The sequence below is a fragment of the Somniosus microcephalus genome, chromosome 6, assembly GCF_052327205.1.
Source record: "Somniosus microcephalus isolate GS21.2 chromosome 6, FLI_Smic_1.0, whole genome shotgun sequence".
In the NCBI taxonomy this organism is placed as follows: Eukaryota; Metazoa; Chordata; class Chondrichthyes; order Squaliformes; family Somniosidae; genus Somniosus; species Somniosus microcephalus.
Genome location: NC_140992.1, coordinates 59,735,984 through 59,759,598, shown reverse-complemented (window position 1 = coordinate 59,759,598; position 23,615 = coordinate 59,735,984).

Genomic DNA, 23,615 nt, shown 5'->3' with positions numbered 1-23,615 from the left:
AACTCCTGGTCGGCCTTTCATTCATATTCTGAAACTGCCTGTTCTCCACATCTCTTCGGACGTTTGGCTTAACCAAATCCAAGCGGCATCATAGCCTTCGATTGAAGAACATCATGGCTGGAGTTTGGCTGGTAACCGCATGTGTCGCATTCCGGTAGGCAAACAAGAAGTTGTCCACCTTGTGTTGTAGGGGTATATCTTCATTACACATTGCCGTGATAGCCTTCTTGAATGTTTGGACAACCCTCTCGGCCAATCCATTAGTGGCTGGATGATATGGGGCAGATGTGTAATGCTTAACACCATTGTTCTTTAAGAAACTCCGGAACTCTTCAGACACAAACTGTGGTCCATTGTCAGAGCAAATCTGTTCAGGCAGCCCATTCCTGGCGAATATGGTTCGTAAAACTGTGATAGTTTTTCCGTGGTGGTTGAGGACATTTTTATTACCTCTGGCCACTTTGAATGTGCATCCACCGCAATTAAAAACATCGAGTCCATGAAGGGACCAGCAAAATCAATGTGCACCCTTTGCCATGGAGATAAGGGCCACTCCCATGGATGCAGAGGAGCTCGTGGTGGGGCGTTTTGGACCTTCTGGCATCCTGCACAGCTCTTGGTCATCTCTTTGATTTCTCTATCGATTCCTGGCCACCACACAAATGCTCTGGCTAAGCTCTTCATTTTTACCCCACCCAGATGACCCTCATGAAGCTCATTGAGCACTCTATCCGTCAACTTAGGTGGAATTACTACTCTGGATCCACACATCAAGGTTCCTCTGCACACTGACAGCTGTTCTCTTCTCGGTGAGAATGCTGGCAGCAGTGGTTCGCCATGTGCTGGCCATCCCTTCACCGTGAAATCATAGACCCGTGATAGTGTCGGGTCATTCCGTGTTTCCTTTTCTATGTTTGCATTCGTCACAGGGAGACATTCGACTATGGTCGAGTGGAATAACTCCATTGGATCCACTGCAAGGTCTTCTTCTTCCACCGTCGGCAACGGTAGACGTGACAATCCATCAGCATTTCCATGCTGTTTAGTTCCTTTGTACTCGATGTCATATTGGTGTGCCCCTAGGAAAAGGGATCATCTCTGCAGCCGTTGTGCTGTCATTATCGGTACGCCCTTCTGAGGGTTGAAAATGGAGACAAGAGGTTGATGGTCGGTTAGTAGAGTAAATTTTTGACCGTGCAGCTAGTGATTGAACTTCTTCACCCCCCACACTAGGCTGAGGGCCTCTCTGTCAATCTGGGTGTAGTTACGCTCGGCAGAAGTTAACGAGCGTGACGCAAAAGCGATCGGCCTCTCCAAACCATCAAGGAATTTATGTGACAGTACCGCCCCAATGCCATAGGGAGACGCATCACACGCCAGCTTGATTGGCAGTGCTGTGTTGTAGTGAGCCAATACTTCCTTTGAAGTGATTAAGTCCTTACTCTTCTGAAAAGCACGCTTACAATCATCGCTCCATTTCCATGCTACCCCCGTTCGTAGCAGGGCGTTCAGTGGGTGCAGAATTGTCGACAAATTCGGCAAAAACTTATGATAGTAATTCACCAACCCGAGGAATGACCTCAGTTGCGACACATTTTCAGGCGCTGGGGCCTTAACAACCGCTTCAATTTTGTCAGGGGACTTATGTAGCCCCTCTTCATCAATCACGTGGCCACAATACGATATCTGTTTCTTAAAAAATTCGCACTTGGGGCGGTTGGCTCGCAGCCCATGCTCCCGTAGTCTAGTGAGCACCTGTTCTAGGTTGTTAAGGTGTTCACTGTCATCTTCACCTGTTACAAGGATGTCGTCCAAGTAACACTGAGTCCCCGGAATCCCTTGCAGGACTTGTTCCATCGCTCTTTGCCATATCGCCGGAGCCGATGCTACTCCGAATACCAATCGATGATACTGGTAAAGACCTTTGTGAGTGTTTATCGTAAGATACTTCCTAGAGGACTCTTCAACCTCCATCTGCAAATATGCTTGTGCTAGTTCAATTTGTGTAAAACGCTTCCCTCCAGACAGCGAGGCGAAGATGTCTTCTATCCTTGGAAGAGGATATTGTACTGTGCGAAGGACAGGGTTCACCGTCACCTTGAAATCCCCACAGAATCGAATCTTCCTTGGCTCTCCGGACTTATTGCTTAACGTTTTCTTCATGACAGGAACGATGGGTGTCGCCCACTCGCTCCAGTCGACCTTAGACAACACGCCCGCCCTCTCTAGATTCTCCAGCTCTGCCTCGACGGCTGGGCGAATTGCATATGGTACCGGTCTCGCTTTGAAAAACTTGGGAACTGCATTCTCTTCTATTTTTATCGAGGCGGTTATGCCTTTAAGCGTGCCCAGTTCTTGTTGAAATACCTCTTTGGCGTTAGCTAAGATTGTTAACAATCGTCCAGGAGTGACGTCTTCATCTTTTTTACCGTCCACCGTCATTGCATGAATGGAATGCCAATCTAAGTTTATCTTCCTGATCCATTCCCGTCCCAATAATGGTGGTCCACCATTTGGCAGTATGTAGAGATACAATTTCCGTATTTTCTTGCCATTGTATTCGACAGGCACCCTTATTTTTCCTCTGGGGTATACTTTTTGCCCCGTATACATCGTCAAGACGATGGATGTCTCTCTCAAGGGTATGTGTGAAAATAGCCGCTCGTAGTCTCGTCGATTCATGACGGTTAGCGCTGATCCTGTATCCAATTCCATTTTAACTTGGGACCCTGCTATCATGAGAGTGACCCAAATGGTTCGGTGATCCTCTTTTGCGATTACATTGTGAAGTTTGAGACAGCTTAGTCTCCTGTTTCCGGATTCACTATCGCTCATCTGGTCTTTGGAACTACTGTCTGTCATCTTTTGTACTTTCTTGTACGGTTCCTTAGTAGCCTTTTTGTTGTCGCTGGTCTTCTTCCCAGACCTACAAACTCGTGCAATGTGTCCAATCTTCCCGCATTGTCTGCGTATTTTGTCTTTGGACCAGCAGTCCTTCTGGCCATGGTTAGTTCTGCCGCAGCGATAACATTTTGCAAATCCTTGTGTCACTTCGTGGGTGCCGTATTCCTGTGGTTTTTGTTGAATTTCTGCAGCTCCCCTGGCTGCTGCTTCATACGATACTGCCACGCTGAAAGCCTTATCTAGCGTCAGCTCTTTTTCTGAGAGTAACTTCTTCTGTGTTCCTTCACTCAGGAGTCCACAGACAAATTTGTCCCGTAGGGTATCTGCCAGTCCTGCTCCGAACTGGCAGTGCTTTGATAGCTTGCATAGTTCTGTAAGATACTCAGCATTGCTCTCATCTTTGTGCTGAGTTCTCCTGTGGAATTTAAATCTTTCTGCTATCAACAGCGGTGCAGGGTTTAAGTGTTCCTGTAGGACAGCAACAATTTCGTTAAAACTCTTCGCCTTCGGTTTGGCTGGAGTAATCAGGTCCCGCAATAGGCCGTACGTTCTAGCGCCCATTACGTTTAACAATATCGATGCCTTTTTCCCCTCCGCTATATCGTTTGCCTCAAAATATACCTCGACTCTTTCCACATACGTGGTCCAGTCCTCTATTGTATTATCAAAAGCAGTGATACAGCCAGTCTTCGGCATCTTGCAAATCTAAAATGGCGCCTGCCGCGCTTTGCCTTCTTCCCCGATTTAACAAAATGGCGCCTCCCGCGCTTTGCCTTCTTCCCCGCTGTTGTTAGCGCTGCTTTCCACATTTTCTTGCGCGTATTCTTTTTCTTTTATTATTTTCCCGTCGTGGAGCGGACCCTCTGGGACACTTCCCTCCCTCTTCTGAGGTCCGAACGCTGCCCGGCTTTGAAACACTGGCCGCGCCCTGTGTGCTCCACCCTCTCTCTCTCTCTTTGCTTCCCGACTCGCTGCCTGGCCCCGTTGAAAAGCCACTCGATTGAGCTTCAGCCTGCTGCAGCCCAGGAAGGATCAGAGCACTACCTGCCACCAGCCCGATTAGCTGGGAAACCACGGACTGAGGAACCCAGCCTGGCTCTGGACAGTCTCTCCTGCAAGTTTTTAACCCGATGATTGACGGTCGACGCCCGTTTCTCGAGTTTCAATGGCCTCTATTTTTTTTTTCTTCTGGCTCCGACCTTCAACAATGTCATCGGAGCTGCTGCTGAGTTGCAGGTAAGTTCGTTTCTTACTCGTCGCCAGTGTTAAGTCCGTGAATGATTGAGACACGAACTAGCAGGAGTGAAAACAAACAGATCTTTACTGGTGAAAGGCAATAACGAAACTAAACAACAGAGGCTCTCTAGCGCCTTTTATACAGGGGTGGTCACTGCCGGTACTGCAGTCTGAGACCAGTTATTCTCTTAAAGGTACATACACAACAACAAGCCTCAACTATTTCCTGATTAATATTCCGTCCAACAGAGTTGCAACTGTTCGGAGGCCTATAGACTACGCCCACTAGTGTTTTTTTCCCCTTATTATTCCTTATCTCTACCCAAACTGTTTCACTATCCTGCTCCTTTGACCCAATATCATTTCTCTGTATTATAGTGATTCCTTCCTTTATTAACATAGCCACCCCACCTCCCCTCCCTTCCTGCCTGTCCTTCCTGATTGTTAAATAACCTGGTATGTTTAATTCCCAGTCATGGTCACCCTGCAGCCATGTTTCTGTAATGGCCACAAGATCATACCCATATGTAGTTATTTGTGCCGTTGTCTCATTCATTTTGTTACGAATGCTACGTGCATTCAGATAAAGAACTTTCAAATATGTTTTGTGACACTTAATTCCTGTTTTTTCCCCTTTTACTACTTTACCTTTTACTCCATACCTTCTGTCCCTTCCTGACACGTTCTGTTTTTTAATTTCCCCACTGCTACCTAAGTCTACCTAAGCTACCTTCTCCGTTGTCATTTCTGTTATTTGCTCTCTAGAAACCTCCCCCCCACTAATTAGTTTAAAGCCCTCTCTACAGCCCTAGTTATATGATTCACCAGGACTCTAGTCCCAGCACTGGCCAGGTGGAGTCCGTCCCAACGGAACAGCTCCCTCCTGTCCCAGTACTGGTGCCAGTGTCCCAAGAAGCAAAACCCATTTCTCCCACACCAATCTTTGAGCCACGCATTTAACTCTTTAATTTTATTTATCCTAGCCAAATTCGCTCGTGGCTCAGGTAATAACAGGCAGATTATTATTTGAATGGCAATAGATTGGGAGAAGGGGAAGTACAAAGAGACCTGGGTGTTCTTGTGCACCAGTCGCTGAAGGTAAGCATGCAGGTGCAGCAGGCGGTTAAGAAGGCAAATGGTATGTTGGCCTTCGTAGCAAGAGGGTTCGAGTACAGGAACAAGGATGTCTTGCTGCAGTTGTACAGGGCCTTGGTGGGACCGCACCTTGAGTATTGTGTGCAGTTTTGGTCACCTTACCTGAGGAAGGACGTTCTTGCCATGGAAGGAGTGCAGCGAAGATTCACCAGGCTGATACCTGGGATGGCAGGAATGACTTATGAGGAGAGATTGTGACGATTGGGCTTATACTCACTGGAGTTTAGAAGACTGAGAGGGGATCTCATCGAAACCTATAAAATTCTGTCAGGCCTGGACAGACTAGATGCAGGAAGGATGTTTCTGATGGCCGGGGAGTCCAGAACCAGGGGTCATAGTCTGAGGATAAGGGGTAAGCCATTTAGGACTGAAATGAGGAGGAATTTCTTCATCCAGAGAGTGGTGAACCTGTGGAATTCTCTGCCACAGAGGGCGGTGGAGGCCAGTTCATTAAATATATTCAAAAAAGAGTTGGATATATTTCTTAAGGCTAAAGGGATCACGGGATATGGGGAGAAGGCAGGGACAGGGTACTGAATTTGGATGATCAGCCATGATCTCATTGAATGGCGGAGCAGGCTCGAAGGGCTGAATGGCCTACTCCTGCTCCTATCTTCTATGTTTCTATGTTAAATGCTTTTTCAGTTTCATATTTGATCAATTTTCCCTATTCATTCAAGAAACTCCAGCTTTTAATACACTTCCTTTTATCCTTACTGGAATTCACTTGATCTGCACCCATTCCATCTCCCATTTTATCATTTCCCATTGCTGATCTATGGTTCTATCCTTTTCTGGGCAAGTTCCATCTTTAACTCACTGTAATTTTCTTTTTCTAGTCAAGTACCCTTGTCGTCAACTTTTCTTTTCCCTCGCCTATTCTTACACTGCATTTAATTATATTGCGGTTACTGTCTCCCAAATATTGCCCTACTTTTAGGTCATCTACTTGCTCATTAAGTAAATATATAATTGGGGTGGGAAGACATATTTCCTGCCAAAGTGCTTCACAACCAATTAATTATTTTTGAAATGTAATGGGGGAGAAATTCAGTAGGTTGCGCCACCCGTTAGTGCCTTAAGAGGGCGCTAAGTGGGTCACAAGCCAACTGGCGCCCGGGCGCGGCACTGCCCATGCCTCCCGCTAAATTCCGCGGGACGTTAGTGGTGGCGCTAACTGTTACCGCTGCTGCCGATGACATCATTGGTGTGCGCGGCGCCCCGCTGACGCCCCGGCTGTGATATTCAGCAGCGCCCCCTGATTTACCGCCGGACGCTACGTCCGACGGGTTCAGGGGGGCCTAGCTGCGGCCGGGGAGGCGCAAATTAAAGGCGAGGTGCGGGGTGTCCTTTTTTGTTGTTGGCCGCCTGCCAGCACCTGCCTGCGCTCCGGTCCCCGGCCTCCTGAACCCCCCCACCCCCGCGGAGTGCCGGCTGCGCTCCAAGAGCCCGGCACTTCTCTTCGGTACCGGGCTCTTTTGCCTGCACTCCTGATCCTCAGGGGCCCAGCTGGGCCCCAGATCGCGCTGCACAAGGCCCCTCCCCTTTAAGAAAGGGAGGAAGGCCTGCAATACCGCAGCGCGATGTGCCGCAGCGTGTGGCGCTGCAGCACGTTGCGCCACGATATTCACTCACAGCGCCCCAAGAGGGATGCGGGGTGCCTCCAGTGGCGCCGCGCTTCCCTTTGGGGCGCAACCACTCAATTTCCGGTGCGGGGGCGTGAATGTTTCCGGGGCGCTACTTTTAGCGCCCTGGCGAGGCTGGCGCCCCAAACGGGGCTATACTCAATTTCTCCCCCAATGATTCTTATTATGTAGGCAAATGTGGCAGTCAATTTACACGCAACAAGCATTACTGAGGTAAATGACCAGTTAATCTGTTTGGCGATGTTGAGGGATAAATATTGGTCAGGACATGAGGCAAACTCCAATGTCTTCTTTGAATTGTGCTATGGAATTGTTAATATCAGTCTGAATGGCCTTGGTTTAATGTCTCATCTGAAAGACAGCACCTTAATGCTGCACTGAATTGTCAGCCTAGACTATGTGCTGAAGTCCTGGAGTGGGGCATGAGGCCATGACCTTCTGATTGAGAAGTGAGTGTACTACCACTGAGCCAAGGCTGTTTCTATAGTTTTGCTCAAAACCTGACAATGGAATTTGAAGAGGTGTTTTAATATGGATGCAAACCACTGGTGGCTGCTCCATAAAGAGTTAGCCAAATGTGGGTAAATATCCCTGAGCTGAATATGCTGTTGAGGTCTAGAGACAATTTAACCTCTTTTTCTCTTATTATTTATCTTGCCTGATCAGTCCCTTTGAATGCCTTCTTATGGGAGATGGACTGTGTGAGGTTAACATTGCACACAGTAACTTTCACAATGTAGAGCTAAATATTCTATGCAGCAGATTTTCCAGTTTAATGTTATCTACTATGTGCTTTTGTTGTGAAGTTTTTGCCTTTGCATGTTATTCCATGTTGATTATATATCCCCAAAAAGTTAATGGAAAAGTTGTAAAAGTAAATATGCCATTTCTGGTTGAAACTCAACATTTGAAGCAATGTAAGTTCTTTCGAAAATCAAATATCTATCTATCTATCTTATTATTATATCTATAAAAGAGCTCTTCTGTCTGTCTGGCCTTCCGTCTGTCTGTCTGTCTGTCTGTATGTCCTTTATACACTCAAAAGTTACAGAGCGTACCTACACATGTGTTATATCAAAAGAAAGCTTATGATTCTGGAATGGTCATAAGCGTATTTACTTTTTGGTCAGACAAAAATTGTTCAGACGGTATACAAAAAATGTTCAACATTCCGCTCATTATCCGCTCATTAGCATTGAGTGACGTGAAGGTTGACCAATCGTACAGTCGAGCGACCTGACGGTTGACCAATCACTGCGTCACGGGGGCGGGTTCATTGCATGTGCGGGCGGGCCATCCTAGAGTTGAGTGACGTGATGATTGACCAATCCTACAGTTGAGTGACCTGATGGTTGACCAATCAGTGCGTGTGTGGGCGGGCCTAATCCTTCTGAGCTGAGGTGAGTGGCCGCCATCTTGATTCCTAACTCTTCATTTCTTTTTCCCACTTTCTGCGTGTTTATTTTCAAATCTACATTTCCTGCAAAAGAAAAGTTGCTTTTAAAACACAATTAAATTGTTTTTAAAAAAAGTTAATTAATTTGTAAATATTTTCTCTAACCTCATTAATTTTCCTACCTTTCACCGTTTTTGCAGGCCTCGAAGCCTCGGGCTCTGTTCCCCAGCCACGCCCGAGCTAGGCACCTCCCGTCCCGCTCAACAAGCGGCCCATGATCGCCGCCATCTTTCTAAAGGCTGGCCAGGTGGGTCTGAGCCGAGCGTAGCCACCGCCGCCATCTTTCTAAAGGCTGGTGAGGCAGCACGGAGCTCCACGGAGCCATCGCCGGCGCTGGGCTCGGGTGCTTTGTGGCCTGCGGCCAAATGGCGGCTGTGGAGCTCGGGCTGACCGGGGCGCTGCGCTCGGCTGGGCCATGTCAGTGCGGGTGCCCGAGGCCCCGGGGCCTAGCCTTCTCCAACCGCCGCCGGCAGCGCAACTCTCAACACTGGCAGAGGGGAGAGGGTCTGCTGGCTCCCCCCTCCCTTTCTCCCCCCCTTCCCCCTCCCCCTCCTTCCCCCACCCTTCCCCCCACACACCTCCTTCCCTCCCCTTCCCCTTTCTCTCCTTCTCTCTCTCATTCCCTCTCTCTCTCTCTCCTTCCCTCTTTCTCTCTCCTTCACTCTCTGTCTCTCTCTCCTTCCCTCTCTCTCTCTCTCTCTCTCTCTTCCCCCCATCTCTCTCTTCTCCCCCCGTCGCTCTCTCTCTTCCCCCCAGTCGCTCTCTCTTCCCCCCAGTCGCTCTCTCTCTTCCCCCCAGTCACTCTCTCTCTTCCCCCCAGTCACTCTCTCTCTCTCTTCCAACAACAACAACATGCCCTCAAAAAACCCTCGGCACCGCCGGGCACTTCAGCAAGTATATATATATATATATATGTGTGTGTATGTGTATGGGGTAAAATTTCAGTTGGTTAGCGCCTCCCGTTAGCACCTCTAGGGGGCAGTTAACGACTTACCGCCCGTGTGCGGCAATTTTAGCGCCGCCCGCGAAATTCAGCTGCCAGTTTGCAGTGGCGCTAAACACTACCGCCATGATCTCCTGCGCCCAGAGATCATGATGTCACCCAAGTGCACATCGCCCCGGTAGCGCCCCGGACCGGAAATTGATTCTCGCCCCCTGCCTCAGTGCCTGCCGCTAGGAACGACAGGTAGAGGGGGATGGTTTGCAGTCAGCTGGGAACTGGGGGAGCTTTTTAAAGGCATGCACTTCCTGTTTTTTCCTGTCGGCAGTCAATTCTGCCTTCGCACGTTGACAGAAACAGAGAGGCATTTGGAGAGATTTGGCGGTTTCGTACTTGAAGGAGTTTTGCTCGTCAACAAAAATGATCAGGTTGCATTTCTGTAACCTTTGGTACTACAAAATTTACAAGAGTTAATGGGGGCTGTACTGGCATGGGGCCTCGTCCTTTAGCTTCACCGTCGGAGGCAGCGGAGGCGGAGAGAGAGATTGTGGAAAACGTGGCCAGAGGGAGGAGGGCCAACAGGGCTCTCCACAGGAGACCTTACCCTCCCAGGGTATTCCGGGGGCAGTTCTCCTACATGCAACTGTCAATGAAGCAGCACCTCATCAAAATGCAGAGGTGTTCCGCAACCGCAAAGGCTACCACTCTCTGAATGTACAGTTGGTGTACCACCACAGACAGCTCATCCTCGCCATCAATGTCCGCTATCCTGGCAGCAGGCATGATTCATTCATCCTGGGCCTGACTGGTGTCCCAGCACAGTTCCAACCACCACATCAAGCTCGGGGCTGGCTCCTCGGGGACAAGGGTTATCTACTCTGCACCTGGCTGGTGACACTGCTCCGTAACCCTAACACGCCTGCTGAGCTAACATACAATGAGAGCCATAGCACCACTAGGAACCTCATCGAACAGACTATCGACGTGCTGAAACAACGTCTTGACCACTCTTGAGGAGTCATGCAGTACACCCCTGATCGAGTATCAGTTTTCATTGTTGTGTGCTGCATGCTGCACAACTTCGCCATTCTGAGGACCCAGCTGTTGCTACCAGGGATTGGTGGACCACCTCAGAAGGAGGAAGAGGGAGAGGAGGAGGAGGAGGTGGAGGAGGAGGAGGAAGAGGAGGAGGAGCAGCAACAACGTGGGAGGGAGGCGCTCAATGTTGCTTCTGCAAGGGCCATTTGTGAATGCCTCATTACACAGCGCTTCCGATGAATGAGAGAGCAGATGGCATTTGGGATCAACAACCACATCATTACAGCCAGCTCACAGCCCCTATGACCGGGCAAAGTTCCAATGAGAAACATGACCAAATTCGTTACGTTGAAATAAACATTTATTATTCTGAACAACTCTTTTATTAAACACGACCAATAACAAACACAACAATTTATGAACAAACAGAATTGGTTCTTAGCACACGGAAATATTTCTTGCCAAAATGAACAATAAATTTACAAACAGATCTAACTTTGGTACACACATTCCCCCCATTTGCTCTAAAAATTTTATTTACAGGGCCTTTCTCAATGATCTCCCTCCCCTTTGCACTTCCCCGCTCCCAACTTTTACCAGGCGTAAGAATTTGACAGGCATTCAGCAGGCAGAAGTTGGGCAAATAGCACAACTCTCCACCTGCAGAGGACCATCTCCTGGGGATGTGGGGGATCTATCAAGAGAATTCTTGACAGATTACAAGTACCGGATTTTAGCGCATGTGCTTCACATGCCTAAACCCGGAACTTGTGTGGCCCTTACGGGCGTGTACACACCTCGTACGCACCTGTAGGGGTCACAAAATACAGCCCATTGTGTTTCCTGTATGAGGACACCTAAAACTCTTTGAACACCAACATTTATGGGTTAGAAAATTGGCTCCTTTGCACCTGCCGTTAACGCCTCTGGGGGGCGCAAAGGGCTTATTGCCCGGGGGGCGAAAAAAGCGCCTCCCGAGAAATTCAGCGGGGCGTTGCTTAGGCGCTACCCGACAGCGCCATGAGCCCGCCAGTAGCTCCCCGGGCCGCTGTGCCGCCAGTGATGATGTCATCGCCGTGCGGCGTGTCCCCTTACCGTCCTGCGGCAGAAATTCAGTTGCGTCCTGCGAGGCTGCCGCAGGCAATGTCAGTGCCAGCCTCGCAGGTCGCGAACCGGGCTGACCGCCGCTCGCGGGGCAGTATCTAACGGGGTGGTGCGGCCGTGACCCGCACCGCCATTTTCTTTTTTTGGCCGAGTGGTGGGCCGTGGCGTGGTCCTAGCTGCCATCATGCAAGCCCGGCACCACGTCTCGGCACTGGGCTGCTACCATGGCACCACGCCGCCCTGATGGCCTAATTGGGGCCATCGGAGGTCCTGCAGAGTGCGTAGCGCCCCTCCCCTTTAACTGAAGAGGAGGGGCGTTGAAACACGGCAGCGCTCCACAGAGCCTCTGTCGAGTGCTGCCGATCGCGCCCTGACATCGCTTCAGTTACCGCCCCACCAGGAAGTGGAACGCCCGAGATTGCACTCCACTTCCTGTGCGGGGCGGTAAGCCGATTTTAGCAGCCAGGGCGGTACTTCCACGCTGAATGCTAAATATCCGACCTTACCGCCCCCAAACGGGGCGTAACCTAATTTCACAACCTTAATAGTTTCTCACCATTTAAAAAATATTCCGTTTTTCTTTTCTTCCTACCAACTTGAATAACCTCACATTTCCCCACATTATACTCCATCTGCCACCTTATTGCCCACTCACTTAACCTGTCTATATCCCTTTGCAGGCTCAAAGGGCTAAAAATTCATTATAGCCCAGGAATGGGCAGTAAGATTAGAAAGGTTTGAGAATTAGTGCCAGGTGCTAATGCTTTAGACTGCATGCAAAATTCATTCTCACTGCTCAAAGAAACGATTGGGGCGCTAAATCAAGTCTTAAAGGATTAGCTCAGTGGCGTTACACTCAAAGGGTGGACCAATATCGGGTGCAGTCTAATCTCAACTCATCACTGCCACAGGATTTTCCCAGTACTTAAAGGGGAGCTTCATTGATACTGCAGCACCTCATTCTCAGTTACTGGTTGTGCAGCTGCCTCAGCACGGAGAAGTACAACAAGGAGAAGGAGCCGGAGGACTGAAGCAGGTGTGCTCATGGTATATCCACCTCCATCAGGTGGTCAGGGTCAATGCTTCAACAAATACTCCATACCACCATCTGTAGCACAAGCTTCACACACTGGCCAATGCACCACACCCCCAGCACTCACCCACCAACAATCTCCACCTACCAACATCCACACCCACATCTCACACCTTGCACACAATGACAGCTATTCAACTATGGCAGGCACAAGGGTGTTTAGTTATTAGAATGAATGTGATATGTGTGATATGTTTATGCATAAATTTATTAATAGAGTTTGCAATATTTTGTGGTCTCTCTCATTTCACCTTTACACCCAGGAGGACGCTGTGATATGGCATGACACAGGAATGGTATAATGGGCATGTGGTGAGCAAAAGGGATCTGGGGTTTAAGTCACCCTGCAGTGAGGCTGGAGGTCTATTTGGAGGAGGTGGCAGAGTTCTGTGACCACCACGTTGGTGATACGGAGCCGTCTAATACACTGCTCCTCACTTAATTGGAGGTAGAAGTGCTGTCGGAATACCCTCGGAGGGTAAGGCCTCCTGTTGAGAGCCCTGATGGCCCTCCTCCTCTCTCTGGCCATATGTTCCAGTCCTTCTTTCTGCCTCCACTCCCTCTGCCATAGATCCTGGAGGGCCAGGTAGACTGCCAGTACAGCCCCCATTAATGTAAGCCAAGTGTAGCACTTTGATATTTTTTAAGAATAAATGTAACTACTTTTTAGTTATCACAACACTCCTGATACAAAAGAACCATTAAATTACTGAATTAAACTGTTGCACAAAGTCAAACTGACAAGAAAGCATTGATACTCCACTAACCTGACAACTCCGACTTATTACTCATGATCCCTTTAAATAGTGTCACTGGTGCCGGCTTCCACCTGCTTGACACCTCCTCTCCCTGTTGCTGTCTGGTTGAGGTGCTAGGATAGGTGCAAAAATCAATTTTGCAGATTGGGCGCCCAGTGAGCATTGCTGATGTCACGATCTGCCTGGCGTTGAAGTCCCCGGCAGTACCTCGTACCGGTGGCGCAAGGGGGGGAACTGGATTTGCCATGCATCGTTGGATTTGCCTCACCCTGGCGCTACTGCATCAGTGCTAACCAACTGAATTTTTCCCCCTTTACGTCCTCCTCACAGCTTACTTTCCTGCCTAGCTTTTGTATTGTCAGCAAACTTGGATAAATTTCGCTTGGTCCCTTCATATAAGTCATTAATATAGATTGTAAATAGCTGCGGCCCAAGTACTGAACCTTGCGGCACCCCACTAGTTAAAACCTGCCAACTGGAAAATGACCCATTTATCCCTACTCTCTGTTTTCTGTCCGTTAACCAATCCTCTATCCATGCTACTATATTACCCCTAACCGCATGAGCCCTTATCTTGCGTAGTAACCTTTTATGTGACACCTTATCGAATGTCTTTTGGAAATCCAAATATACTACATCCACTGGTTCCCCTTTATCTACCTTGCTAGTTACATCCTCAAAAAACTCTAATAAATTTGTTGAACACAATGGCCCAGAAATTTGGGTCAGGGGCTGCCCGTGGGTGCAAGCCCCCAACCTGCACTTACCTTGTGCACCGGCCGTTGTGCTGTGGGCCCCCGTGGAATTCCGATCCTGGGCCTCCTCCAACTGCCGGCGCGCAGTGCTTGCGTATCCCAGGGGCGCAGTTAGTTCGATGCGTCCCCTGGGATCACGTGGGCCATGGAGAGCCAATGGTAGCAGGGAATGCTTCATTCATAAGTTTGACAGGAAGGGCTGCCAAACTTATAAATACTATAAGCCCCAAAACATCACTAAATCTTCAAATAATTTTTTTTTTAAATCACATTTTTAAAATGAACTATAAATTACATAAAATAACTATTTTAAACAATAATTTAAATTTTTGAAAAAAAGAATTTTATTTTCTAATGGGGCTAAAAATAAACTTACCTTTCTTTAAAGTATTTAAAAATAATAAACCTGTGGAAAAATGTTTTAATTCAGCGGCAGCAGCGGGGCTATAAAAATCCCAGAGACCAGGTAAGGCCTCAGTGCGTCGACGGGAACTCAGCGGCAGCAGCGGGGCTATACAAGTCCCAGAGACCAGGTAAGGCCTCAGTGCGTCGGCGGGAACTCAGCGGCAGCAGCGGGGCTATAAAAATCCCAGAGACCCAGGTAAGGCCTCAGTGCGTCGGCGGGAACTCAGCGGCAGCAGCGGGGCTATACAAGTCCCAGAGACCAGGTAAGGCCTCAGTGCGTCGGCGGGAACTCAGCGGCAGCAGCGGGGCTATACAAGTCCCAGAGACGAGGTAAGGTTTACCAATCTCCAGTCTGGGAACTCGGAGGGAAGGAGAGAGGTAAAAAGTAATCCAAGTGTGACGTCACCAGAAAGCGGGTAAGTGATTGGTTGGTGAGTATTTCTCCCTTTTTAAGCTTAAATCTCTTTGATTTATAGTTTCTAAGGTGTGATATTCACCATCTAGAATTGGGGCAGAGGGTATTTAAGAATAATATTAATAAATTTAATTAATTACATAGAATGGGAGATCAGGTGATGTGTTGCTGCTGCAATATGTGGGAGCTGGTGGACACCATTGATGCTCACAGTGATCACATTTGCAGTAAGTGTTGGCTGCTCGAGGAATTCCGGCTCCGTGTTGAAGAGCTGGAGTCCGAGCTTCAAACACTGAGACACATCAGGGAGGGGGAGAGTTACCTGGACTCTGTGTATCACGAGGTATTCACACCAATTAGATTAATTATTTCAGATGTAGTCCGTGGCCAGGGTCAGGATGGTGTGACTAGAAGTGAGGCAGGTACGGGGATCCAGGAGGTAGTGTTGGAGGAGCCGCAGCCCTTGCACTTGTCCAACAGGTTCGAGGCTCTTACTCCCAGAGGACTGGAGAACAGCTAACGTAGTACCATTATTCAAGAAGGGTAGCAGGGATAAACCAGGGAATTACAGGCCAGTGAGCCTAACATCTGTGGTAGGGAAATTATTGGAAAAAATTCTGAGGGACAAAATTAGTCTCCACTTGGAGAGGCAAGGATTAATCGGGGATAGTCAGCATGGCTTTGTCAAGGGTAAATCATGTCTGACAAATCTGATTGAATTTTTCGAGGGGGTGACTAGGGGGGTGGATGAGGGAAATGCTGTGGATGTGGTTTACATGGACTTCAGTAAAGCTTTTGACAAAGTCCCGCATAGGAGACTGGTCAAGAAGGTAAGAGCCCATGGGATCCAGGGTGCCTTGGCGCGTTGGATCCTAAACTGGCTGAGTGGCAGGAGGCAGAGGGTGATGGTCGAAGGTTGCTTTTGTGACTGGAAGCCTGTGTCCAGTGGGGTACCTCAGGGATTGGTGCTGGGTCCCTTGTTGTTTGTGATCTACATAAATGATTTGGATGAGAATGTGAAAGGTATGATCAGTAAGTTCGCAGATGACACGAAAATTGGTGGGGTGGTAAATTGCGAGGAGGAAAGCCTCAGGCTACAGGATGATATAAACGGGTTGGTCAGATGGGCGGAAAAGTGGCAAATGGAATTTAACCCTGAAAAGTGCGAGGTGATGCATTTTGGACGGACAAATAAGGCAAGGGAATACACAATGAGTGGTAGGACCCTAGGAAGTACAGAGGGTCAGAGGGACCTTGGTGTACATGTACATAGATCCCTGAAGGCAGCGGAACAGGTAGATAAGGTGGTTAAAAAGGCATATGGGATACTTGCCTTCATTAGCCGAGGCATAGAATATAAGAGCAGGGAGGTTATGATGGAGCTGTACAAAACGCTGGTGAGGCCACAGCTGGAGTACTGTGTGCAGTTCTGGTCGCCTCACTATAGGAAGGATGTGATTGCTTTGGAGAGGGTGCAGAGAAGATTCACCAGGATGTTACCTGGGATGGAGCGCCTCAGCTATGAAGAGAGGCTGGACAGGCTGGGGTTGTTTTCCTTGGAGCAAAGAAGGCTGAGGGGGGACCTGATTGAGGTGTACAAAATGATGAGGGGCATAGATAGGGTAGATAAAGAGGAACTTTTCCCCTTAGTAGGGGGGTCAATAACAAGGGGGCATAGATTCAGGGTAAGGGGCAGGAGATTTAGAGGGGATTTGAGGAGGAACTTTTTCACCCAGAGGGTGGTTGGAATGTGGAACTCAATGCCTGAAAGGGTGGTAGAGGCAGGAACCCTCACAACATTCAAGAAGCATTTGGATGAGCACTTGAAATGCCATTGCATACAAGGCTATGGACCAAATGCTGGAAAATGGGATTAGACTGGACAGGGATGGATGGGCGGCGCAGACACGATGGGCCGAAGGGCCTCTTTCTGTGCTGTAAAACTCTATGACTCTATGACTCCCTGTGAGGATGGGAACAGGGACTGTGGGGAGGATGAGCAACCTGGCCACAGCACCGTGGAGTGGGGGGCCATTCAAGTGGGGGGAGTTAAAAGAAATGTGGTAATGGTAGGGGATAGTATCGTTAGGGGGATAGATAGAGTTCTTTGCAGCCGAGAGCGAGAGTCCCGAAGGCTGTGTTGCCTGCCCAGTGCCAGGGTTAAGGACATCTCCTCTGGACTGGAGAGAAACTTGGAGTGGGAGGGGGAGGATCCAGTTGTCGTGGTCCATGTTGGTACCAACGACATAGATAGGACAAGGAAGGAGGTTCTGCTGAGGGAGTTTGAGCAGCTAGGGGCCAAATTAAAAAGCAGAACCACAAGGGTAATAATCTCTGGATTATTACCTGAGCCACGAGCAAATTTGGCTAGGACAAATAAAATTAGAGAGTTAAATGCGTGGCTCAAAGACTGGTGTGGGAGAAATGGGTTTTGCTTCCTGGGACACTGGCACCAGTACTGGGGCAGGAGGGAGCTGTTCTGTTGGGACGGGCTTCACTTGGCCAGTGCTAGGACTAGAGTCCTGGCGGATCATATAACTAGGGCTGTAGAGAGGGCTTTAAACTAACTAGTGGGGGGGAGGTTCCTAAAGAGCAACTAATAAAAATGACAACAGAGAAGGTCAAAGACTTAGCGAGCAGTGGGGAAATTAAAAACCAGAGCATGTCAGGAAGGGGCAGAAGGTATGGAGTAAAAGGTAAAGTAATAAAAAGGGCAAAAGCAGGAACTAAGTGTCACAAAACATCTTTGAAAGTTCTCTATCTGAATGCACGTAGCATTCGTAACAAAATAGACGAGTTAATGGCACAAATAACTACATATGGGTATGATCTTGTGGCCATTACAGAAACATGGCTGCAGGGTGACAATGCCTGGGAATTAAACATACCAGGTTATTTAACGATCAGGAAGGACAGGCAGGAAGGAAGGGGAGGTGGGGTGGCTATGTTAATAAAGGAAGGAATCACTGTAATACAGAGAAATGATATTGGGTCAAAAGATCAGGATAATGAAACAGTTTGGGTGGAGGTAAGGAATAATAAGGGGAAAAAAACACTAGTGGGCGTAGTCTATAGGCCTCCAAACAGTGGCAACTCTGTTGGACGGAGTATCAATCAGGAAATAGTTGAGGCTTGTAATAAGGGAACATCTATAATTATAGGGGATTTTAACTATCATATTAATTGGACAAATCAAATTGGGCAGGGCTGCCTTGAGGATAGAGGATTGGCTATCTAACAGAAGGCAGAGAGTTGGGATAAATGGTTCATTCTCGGACTGGCAATCAGTAACTAGTGGTGTTCCACAGGGGTCAGTGCTGGGTCCCCAACTCTTTACAATCTATATTAACGATTTGGAGGAGGGGACCGAGTGTAACATATCAAAGTTTGCAGATGATACTAAGATGGGAGGGAAAGTAGTGAGTGAGGAGGACATAAAAAACCTGCAAGGGGACATAGACAGGCTAAGTAAGTGGGCAGAGATTTGGCAGATGGAATACAATACTGGAAAGTGTGAGGTTATGCATTTTGCCAGGAAAAATCGTAGAGCAAGTTATTATCCTAATGGCAAGAAACTGGAAAATACTGAAGTACAAAGGGATCTGGGGGTCCTGGTGCACGAAACTCAAAAGGTTAGTATGCAGGTGCAGCAAGTGATTAAGAAGGCCAATGGAATGTTGGCTTTCATTGCTAGGGGGATAGAATATAAAAATAGGGAGGTATTGCTTCAGTTGTACAAGGTATTGGTGAGACCGCACCTGGAATACTGCATACAGTTTTGGTGTCCATACTTAAGAAAAGACATACTTGCTCTCGAGTCAGTACAAAGAAGGTTCACTCGGTTAATCCCGGGGATGAGGGGATGGACATATGAGGAGAGGTTGAGTAGATTGGAACTCTACTCATTGGAGTTCAGAAGAATGAGAGGCAATCTTATTGAAACATATAAGATTGTGAAGGGGTTGGATCGGGTAGATGCGGGGAGGATGTTCCCGATGATGGGTGAAACTAGAACTAGGGGGCATAGTCTTAGAATAAGGGGCTGCTCTTTCAAAACTGAGATGAGGAGGAACTACTTCACTCAGAGGGTGGTAGGTCCATGGAATATGCTGCCCCAAAAAGCTGTAGAAGCTACATCATTCCATAAATTTATAACAGAAATAGACAGTTTCCTAGAAGTAAAGGGAATAAAGGGTTATGGGGAGCGGGCAGGAATTTGGACATGAGTCTAGGTTCGGATCGGTCATGGCCCTGTGGGTAGCGGAGCAGGCCCAGGGGCCGTGTAGCCTGATCCTGCTCCTATTTCGTGTGTCTAATTCTGTTAGATTCAGGAGATGGTTCTATGATAGTGGATTGGCGGTTAGGATCAGATCAGCCATGATCTTATTGAATGGCGGAGCAGGCTCGAGGGGCCGATTGGCCTACTCCTGCTCCTATTTCTTATGTTCTTATGTTCTTAATTCACCACTTACCTTGTAAAAAGCAGGCCTTGCGACTGCTTTTTATACGTGTAACTTCTGGAGACTTACCCTCCCGGGAAAACCTGCAAAAGAAACATAAGTTCGATGCGCACGCGCAGCCTCTCCTGCGCACGCATTCGACTGCTGAACCCCTTCTTTCAGGGGAATGGAAGTGCCGGTTTCCCGCGCATGCACAGTGCATGCAGGAAACCGGCACTTCCATTGGGCTTACGGGCCAATAATTAAATGTTCACTTGTACTTTCCAAAAGGAGTAAAGTAACATGCCGACAAACCAATGTGTAAAGACAATAGATACTTGGTTAGATTAATTTACAGGCTAAATAACATATAGAAGCAATAAGTCAAAGCAAGATACTGAATCAGAACAATATCAAACAAAACAATATGGAATCAGTCTACAAAGTGTTAAAATACCTTTTTAGAACATGTTTATTAGAATCTAATAAATAACAGGATGTAACCGTCAATTTTGACTTTTTGTAAACCTTACAGATGAAATGTTGCACATGGATGATGCAGGTTCCATTTTGTCCATAGAGTCGGATCTCTTGCCAGAACTAAAGCTTGACAATCAGACCTACGATTTATGCTGTGGGATGTCTGTTGTGTGATAACCACTTGTTTGTAGTAAACAGGAATTAACTATTCCAGTCTCACAAATTGCTTAACATCTTGAGTAGTCCAATATATATTGAAACAACAAAGAAAATCAATTTAGGACAGACATTTTCCATTGAATACAACAATGACATCTGATTACATCCAGCTAGTTATGTGTACTGGTTAGCAGATACCAACTTTATTACACAACTATGGGATCCTCGCAATCTACCAGAGACACAGCTGGGTAAAGCCATTTTTGAAACTTGGGTTTACCCTAAGGCTGGAATTTTCTTTACCTGGGTGGGTCAGGTGCAGGCAATCAGCGTGGCAGGTTGGGAACCCGTTGTTCTTTTCATTGCCCTCCTCAGAGCAACTTTCACTTAATGGCACCTATTAAGGCAGGCCTACGCGTTTCCCGGCCCTATTAAATGGTGCAGGTCTGATGACGTCATCAATGACTCATTTCCATCTGGGATATTTAAAGGAGCCTTGGCCACATTGCATTTGAAGGTTCATTGAGGAGTGCGCTGGCAGTACTTTTTATCATTTGGATCTTGCTCAGCCTTGCAGTCATGACTGCACAGAGGCAGAGGGCTGCACATAGGTTCTCAGATGACTCCCCACATATGCTTGTGGAGGGAGTCAGAGCCTGCAGGGAGGTCTCTTCCCTTCTGATGGGCGTAAGACACCTCCACAAGAGACCAAAAGAGCCTGGCTGGAGATAGCAGAGGAGAACAACAGTAGGGGTGTTGTGAAGAGGGCCTGAGTGCAGTGCCAGAAGCACTTCAGTGATCTCATTAGATCAGGAAAGGTGAGTGCAAAGCCACACTCAACAGCATCCCCATCACTCTGCCTTCCCAAGCCCACTCCTGCACATCATTACTCACACCAACATACCTCGCACGTCCACCCATCCCTCGCTCTCTATCTACATAATCACATTCCCAGCTGACTAACCACCCATCACACTCACCCTCATCCTAATGCAAGCATAGCAAGCAACACCACAGAAGGAGGCCATTTGGCATTGGCACCCCACTCCCTCATAGTCACCCTCTACAGGTGTAACCCATCCATTCCTTGCACTCATTCCATCACTCTCACTCAAACTTCTCTTCTTTTGCTCCTTGCAGGAGAAGAGAGCGCATAATAAGAAGGAGATGGAGAGAACCGGAGGAGGCCCTCCATCATTGGCCAAGTTGACTCCAGCAGAAGAGGTCGCCCTGGATGTCTCAGGAGTTGCAGAGCAGCTGGTGGTGGGAGACAGAGAAAGGGGTCATCTCAGCAACCTGGTGGCAGAATTACATCTCATACAGCCACATGGCATACAGCAGTCACTCATATGGGGACTGATGTCAGCAGCCAGTGAATGTTCATCATGTGCATAATGGTATTGTTACCCATTCTTGATATGATGGGGGGAATTTTTCAGGGGGTCAGCGGGCGCGCTTGGTGGCGGGTCAGGTGGGAAAAAAATTTTTTGACAGCGGGTAGGGAACCCGCTGTCAACCTGCCACCACACGACTTTCCCAGATGTTGGGTCTGTCAATGCTGAACAGACCCGACACGTAGCGGCGGGGGAGGCAAGTCAGGTCATTATGACCTTGTTAACATCCACTTGAAAAGTATTTTGAGCTCACCTTTAAATTTTACGAGGTCACCCACGGGGTCCACGCGGCTTGGGGATCACGTCAGGTAAGGAGGTCGGGAGTTGTGTTACCATGAAATGATCTCTTTACTTGACAGCTGCAAATGTGCTATAAAAGCTCCCATCTCACAGCTGTTCACTTTCCAAGCTCAGAAGCTGTTCCTTACTGCATTTGGAAGACAGATTGAGCTTATGCAGGTTGCAAGTGTTTGGAGTAAACTCTGTATCCAGTGTCACCTCATTGGTATAACCTCTCTCACCATTGACAAATCGCTTCTGTCATCTCAACTTCACCTGCCATCTATTACATCAGCATCGGTGCCCTTGAAACTATCTCACCTTGGTCCTCAGAATCCCTCCACTATCATCCCCAACACCAGCAGCACCAGGCACACCAGCAGCACCAACAACAACACCAACCTTCTCCGCAATCATGCACAGGACACAGGGCATCAGCACGAGGGAATCAGCACCCGACCACTTGCCAGGGATGGCCTCACCATGGCCAGATTTACTTCACTTGATGCTGTACACCCTGGCTGCCACATGATGCGCCAGGTTGGCACCACCCCACACCAACACCATAAAGCATCCCTATAATGCCCAAACCATTCTTTTCACACTCATCACCATTGTGGGGGTACCGTTATGTCTCACCATTCACTGCAACTCACTAAGCCACTTCCAAAGGTGCACAGAAATCTGTCCAAGAACACAATGTGTTGAAAATAAAGATTTAAATGTTTGACAGCACATTAACAGAAACTTCACATGAACATCGGCAGAAACAAAAAAGTGCGTTAGTTGGTATGATTGGACTAGGATGAGGGTGAGGGGTGGCTAGTGAGATGGGGAAGTGATAATGTAGATAGAGAGGGATGGGTGGAGGTGCAAGATAAGTTGGTGTGAGTAAGGATGTGCAGGAGTAGGGTAGGGAAGGCAGAGTGGATGTGATGAGTGGCACCGCAGGATGAGGTTGAGTGTGGATTTGCAGTAATGTTTTGTGATCTACTGGGATCATTGAAAGGTTTGCGCCACTGCAGCCTGGTCCCCCTGACCACATCCCTGCTCGTATCCTCCTGTGCAATGTGCAACCAGGCTGTGTTGATCTCCTGGGGAAGTCTCTTCCACCCATTAGAATGGAAGAGAACCTCCCTGCGTGCTGTATATGGAGGGAGTCATGGGAGAGCCTGGGTGCAGCTGTGCATCTCTGTGCAGTGCTTGTCAATGTTTGCAGCACCTCAATGCTGTAGAACACTGACAGCACAACTGTCAAAATCAATTTGCACATGGTCCCTTTAAGGAAACTAGCTGATGACACGTTATCAAGTGACGTCATCAGACCCGCTTCCGTCAATTGGCCGGCAAATGCGCTGGGCGGGCTTAACATGCCCAATCACGGTATAATCATTCTACAGAGCGGGCTGGAGCCAGCAGCGAGGTCAGGATCCGCCACCGACCCCGGCCGCACCGGACCTGCCAAGGTAGACGAATACGCGGACGACATTTCTAAATAATTGCTTCACACTCCCACAGGTCCACCAAGAGCACTCCCCGCACCTCCCCCCCCCACCACACTGTCCAGGCGGAAGAGGAAGATGACTTCTTAGAGGAGCCGTCACCAGACATAAGCTCACCCATAACCAGCGCAGATACGCACACCTCGGTGGGTCCAATGCACGATAGAGTAGTGTTGCACCTGGTGTCTCACAAGTCACAAGTGAACAAGAGGAGATGGTGGAGACAGGGACAGCAGTGGAGACTCCTCACCAGACGGTGCAGGATGCTCCTAGCTCTGCTCAGCTGCATGCAGAAGTTGAGCCTCGGGGGCCATCCAAGAAGAGGGCAATCCTGGAGGTGCAGGAAAAAGTGCAGGGGGCTCTGACAAGTTTTGCGACTGCGATGTCTGCAAATGTGCAGAGAATGGAGGAGTCCATCGCCAACATGAGTAACACTGTGTCGCAGGTGATGGTGACT